Source organism: Perognathus longimembris, unplaced genomic scaffold, assembly GCF_023159225.1.
Source record: "Perognathus longimembris pacificus isolate PPM17 unplaced genomic scaffold, ASM2315922v1 HiC_scaffold_147, whole genome shotgun sequence".
NCBI lineage: Eukaryota > Metazoa > Chordata > Mammalia > Rodentia > Heteromyidae > Perognathus > Perognathus longimembris.
In genome coordinates, this window is record NW_025956474.1 from 119,984 (window position 1) to 126,008 (window position 6,025).

General features: G+C 40.2%; 1 pseudogene; it reads right to left on the reverse strand.

The window, feature by feature from the left end:
* Positions 1 to 3,938: 3,938 nt before the first annotated feature.
* Positions 3,939 to 5,340, reverse strand: LOC125344537 (annotated as a pseudogene).
* Positions 5,341 to 6,025: the final 685 nt, after the last annotated feature.

Here is a 6,025-nt window from a genome sequence, read left to right on the forward strand (position 1 = left end):
AATCAAATTCAGCAAGATAATGTCCCCCTTCAAAACAAAAAGACCAATAAATAACAATAAAGAAACAATAGCTGCAAAAACACTGGAGGTTTTCCTGGATCAGTTGCACCACCTGGTGATCAATTGGTGTTGTGGGTCCATAGCATATTTGCTTTCTGTAAATAGAGCTATCCCCTGCCACGTGGTGGACACCAGACGAAGAGCAATCATGGGCCTCTTCATAGTCACCCCCCTTTTAAATTGTTACTACCTTTGCCAATGTATAATGAAGTATGAGGAGCAGGAGATTCCTAATCCCTATAATCAAACTTGGTTGTTGTCCTTTAAGGAGCAAACTTGGTTGCTGTACTGTTGGTTTACACTAACTGGGTTCCCAGAACTCTGTCAGCAAATAAAAAAAAAAGTATTGAAATATAAGCAGATGCATAGAAAAAGAAATTAATATTTAACATATATGTCATTATACTAATAGTAATTATATTAGTAGTAATAATGTTAACGATACTGTTTTTTATATTAATACAAAGAATCAAAAGTCACTCATAGTAAATAAAAGGAAAAATTGTTCTTAATAAATTTGAAGCCTTATTTGTTTGGAAGGAGCATATCATAGGACAGACTTAAACAGAGAATAGAAAGACATAGGACAATGAAACAAGAAAAGTGACCTTTTCCCCTAAAATTATCCCCAAAACAAGGGCAAACTCATTACTCATTTCTGTGGTCCTCTGGCAATACCCTGTGGTCATGTGTAGTCACAGATGCCTGATTAAAACAGGGCATTCTTGGAAATGAGATCTCTGGTGTCACTCTGTGGCCAGGAAAGGGAAGAACATCATAGAGCCTACTCATATTATATTTTGCTTTCAATATGTTTCATCTAGGAACCCCATCTGGATGTGTGCTGGTAGCTCTCAAATGCTATCCAACTATTCAGGATTTTGACAGTTGTAGATCTCTGGACAAAGACAGGCCTGCATTTCAAAAATGTGGCTGACAGCTTTAATTCTAATTAACCACCAAATGCATGGAATTGGGGCTGAAAAATAAATTGTAGAATCCAACTCAAATTCAACTCTACCAAGATTCAACTCCACCCATCAAGTTTTGTTATGATCAAAGTCATTTTAGAAGTGAGGATAGGTAAAATGCCTCCTAAAAACTGTACTATGTTTATAGGTGCAAGCCTTCTATATCTGCCCAGGTAACAATAGTTTTAATTTTTTAAACTCTGGTTATTAAAATTGTGGCTCTGGATATTAGTCAAGGAATACTGCCAAATTTATTCTTAAAAACAATTTGGGGGCTGGGAATATGGCTAGTGGCAAGAGTGCTTGCCTCCTACACATGAAGCTCTGGGTTCGAATCCCCAGCACCACATATAGGGAAAATGGCCAGAAGGGGCGTTGTGGCTCAGGTGGCAGAGTACTAGCCTAGAGCGGGAAGAAGCTCAAGGATGGTGCTCAGGCCCTGAGTCCAAGGCCCAGGATTGGCCAAAACAAAAAACAAAAAACAAAAAACAAAAAACCAATTGGGTTTTCAGAAATATTTTGGCCCCATTTTGCCCTCCAATTGTACTTTAACAATTTGAGACTAGATCTTCATGTAAAAAGAGAGGCCACTGAAGTATGTGGAGGGTAGGTTCAGAAGGATGGGAGGCCATTTGTTTCCCTGAGGACTTTGGGAAGGACCTAGATAAACTAGACTCGCCATTTAAGTTACATAAAGCAAACTAAACTCCTAACAAGTAATTATGATATCCCAAACCTAAATAGCCATGCAAACAGTTCATTGACTAGATGTGGAACTGGGAATCCTTTAACCCAAACATTGTGTAACAACTCTCATGGGAATCAGAGCTAGGAAAAACTCCCCAAGAAACAGGGAAAAATAGATTTCAAGCAATTAAGCCTCTTGTATCTGTGTAGAAGTGCTTTGTATTTTACCTAGATACCTTTGTCCAGGTGAGTAGAGGCTTAACATTCTAGAACAGAGACAGTCTCTATAGTGGTAAAAATGGGAGATAGTCCATGGTTGATATTCCCCCATTTGGCTTACACACCTCTATGAGATCTGATAAAGGCTCAAATATAAATTGGAAGTAAAATGTGCTTACAAGCCCCAAAGTTCTGACCAAGTAAGAACATTAAATAGTACTCTAAAAGAAAAAAAAAAACACAAACATGAACAAAATATATTTTTGAAACTGGTGCAAAATAAACCACTCTGCTCCCCCTTACTTGCTTGAGGATGAGGTATGCACCATATAAGGAAGGGGTTTCACCTTTAAAAATCATGTATGATAGATAACCTCCCACCCTTCTTAGATTTCAGGAGAAATTAGACCATAACAAATGCTTTGCCTACATACCTACAGGCTTTGCAGTCTACCTATCAAGCTATCCTCAAGGGGGTTGTTGATGCACTTCCAGTTGCTTCCTCTAGTCATGTACATTCCTTCCATCCCAGAGATTCAATGGAGCTCAAAAAATTTGCTGCCCAGGGACATAGTCTAACTTGGAAAGGACCATATGCTATCATCTTGACCACCCCCATGGCACTAAAGGTCAAAGGCATTCCATCATGGCTACATCATTTCCAGCTCAAGGAAAAGAAACAGAATGAAATTCCAAAGCTCTCAAGAACCCTTAAAGCTAAGACTTTTGCATGTCTAATTACTCTTTTGGGAACTTCACTTGTATCTGGTAATCCCATAAGCCAGTAATAGAAATTTCTCAGCCAGAACTGAGAAATTACATTACTGAGGAGTTCTTTAAATACTCATAGCCAGGGTAAAACAGTGACCCTATATAATGACTTATGCTCCCTTTTCTGAGACATAATCTAGACAGGACCTGGAAAGGTTGGAGAAGAGGTTTGAATGGAAATGAAGGAATGTGCTTGTGACTAATAAACGTTATGTATATAAAAATTACAATAAAATGAAATTACATATTGTAAAAGATATGTATGTCAAGGTACAAAACTATCAGTCATACCTATTTTGTATATTTCTTCCCATGCTGGGTATGTAAAACATTCACCTCCATTGAGGGGAACCACGAAGATGGAGACATCAATCTAAGTTTTAGGCAGACCTCCACCTCTTCCTCCTGGGTCCTAGGACCCTCTAGGAGAGGTTAGATCCTAGGTGGGGTATGTCAGTATCAGTTAGGACTTTCTTACTGTCACTTGACTACCCTACACTACACTTCAGTTTGCAATAATACAATTGTAGTAAATGATAGATTTACAGCATTGTATAATGTACAAACCATACCCAGTTTACCGGTATAAATGGGTAACCAGTTGTGCCTCCTCCCTTATGTGAAAGCATGCCCCCTCTCTGCTTTCCAGATTATAGTCTCCCCTTCATCTTTCTAATTCTTGTAGAAGAGAGTCCAATCTGTGTATCAGTACAACTGAGACAGATTTGTCATGACCACTGCAGTTTGATCTGAGGCACCTGTAAAAGGATACACAAACCTGTGAAATTGTTCACTCAGCCACTTACAATGGCCACCTAAAAATCTGTCACATGAGAGCCAAGTAGATTCTTTAGCTAAAATGGTCCTTCAGAATTGAAGTGGCCTGAATCTTCTCTTTCTCCAACAAGAGGGTATATATCTGGTTGTGGTAAAAAGTTGTTATTTTTATGCAAACAATTCAGAGATTATAAGCAACTGTCTAACTATGGTGTGAAAAAATACTGAACAGGAAAAACAATTGATAAGGGAGAGGATGCTTCCAAAGGTGGTTTAATTGGTTATCTTAGATAACTACACATATCTGGGCCATGCTAGATCAATGTGCTCTGTAACTGTTGGCCATTACAGGTGGAACTCATAAAAGCTGAGTGTTGTTGAACTAAATTGGATTATTGGAGTCTATTGGAGTAGGCAAACACATGTGGGTAATTCCCCTTGATAAAGTGGATCGTTAGGACACTCAGTAAAGAGAGCATCAGGTAGAATGGAAGCCAGAAGGAAAGGGGCACTGGGTCTCTGACAGTGCCACACAAATCAGTTCCCTTCTAACAAGAGGAGATACCCCACCACCTTGGACTCAACAAGTTTCTGTTGTCACTGTCCAGTACTGTCTAATGCTTGTTATGCAGCTCACAAGGAACATCCCTGACAAACAAATTTAAAGGGTCATTGAAGTGAAGTCATAGAAAAGCAGGAAATTCTTTCAAACAAATATGAGGGTGCCATTTTACCTAATTAGAACAATGATTGAACAACAAACATTCCTTTTTTTTTTTTTGAGGATTTGTAAGGATACTAGAATGCTTTAAGAAAAAGCATTACCTAATTTTGCTTTTGCTTTATTACTTTCAAGAGACAGAGAAGGGAAAAAGTGGCCTACTGCCCAACTTTAAGGCTGAGCAGGTACAAAAGTAGACTCATCTATATTTCTGGGGAAAACTAATGGACCCAAATTACACCCCATCCCTACAGAAAGAACCCTACAGTACACTACTCCAGAGCTCAAGCTAAAAGTATAGGTATGAGACTACGCAAGGTCGCAACAGAACTAAACTGTAAAACATGGTATTTTTGACAAGACAACCAGCTCATCTACGATGGAAGCATACAGAACTATTATTTGGATGTCCACAAAGCTGTTACGTTGCTGCTTCCATTTCTACCACCAGCTCGGGGAGACACATAAGGGGGTGGCGGCTCCTTGGTAGCGCCAGTCACAGCAGTGGCATCATCATACGGGGACAGCAGGACCATAGTGTCATTGCTGGTAACATAAACCAGGACATCAGAGGAATTCCTGCCATTGATGTAGCCGTAGCAGTTCCAAACACAGCTAATCAAGTAGCCCTTAAATGTCAAGATAATACTGATAAACAGAAGAATAATGACCAAACAGGTGAGATTTACTGACATTATATCATCTCTGTAGGGAAAATCAGGAGGCAGCTGTCGAATGTATTCCCGAATGGAATTTGGATAAACAAACACAGTGACTGCAACCAAGGTGTTCAGGGCAAAATCGAAGATGTGGTAAGAGAAGAACAGGATGATCCATAAGTATGCTCCATAAGTATGCTCCATAAGTAGCCATTGCACATATCAGGATCATGACAAGAGAAATATATGTTGGCATCATCCATGAACTCAAAGTCCCCTCCTAGTTCAGAGCTTGAAAAGTGGTACTGATATGGATAAGGCAGGGCACTCAGGAGAATCAGCAATACCACAACATTGATGATCAGGTACCAGACGCCAAGCAGGATGGTGCGAGTGCGGACATGGCAACACAGGCAGCAGCTGTTGGAGTAGAACCGCGACCAGGGTGCCACCATCTTCATGGCTCTGGCCGTGCCGCGGAATGCACGTCCCAAGTTTGCGAGAGCTTGGTCCTTGATCCCATTCGGGGCCCCACTGCGCCCCGGACTGCCGGTTCCAAGGCCGCTCTGGCTGCCTACCCCAGTCGCCTTCCAGCTGCCCCGGAGACCTCGAGTGACTACTAACTCTCTTTTTACATACAAAAAAAGGAGAGAGAGAATTTGCCTGTCTATGATGGCGAATCTGTATGAACTGTACAATCGGACTTGGTCAGGTTTGATTCAGGACATAAATCACGTACCGGTGTGTTTGGGGTTTGCTTTCCTATCCAAATGGACAGAAAAAAAAAAAAAAAAACACACAAGAAAAATGGCAAGTCAGGGAATCTCCACCCCCACTCAGAATAACCAGGAATCAGAGCAGTCATTCAGAGACCTAGAGGAACAGTCCTCAAAATGCTCTCTACACATGCTGCTATAAAAAATGATAAATGAAAAGTTTGAATTGCTTCCGACAAGTTTCTAGAGTTTGAGGAGGTAAACCAAAGATCAATACATAAGCATGAGGAGACTAATCAATGACTAATATGTGAATAAGATGAATCCAACCAAAATTAATAGCGAAACTTATGTCCTCAACAAACAGAAAGCTAAACAAACTCCAACAGAAGGATAAAGAGTCCTATGAAAGGAGAGCCACTCAGCGAAAAGATTTGCGAGACA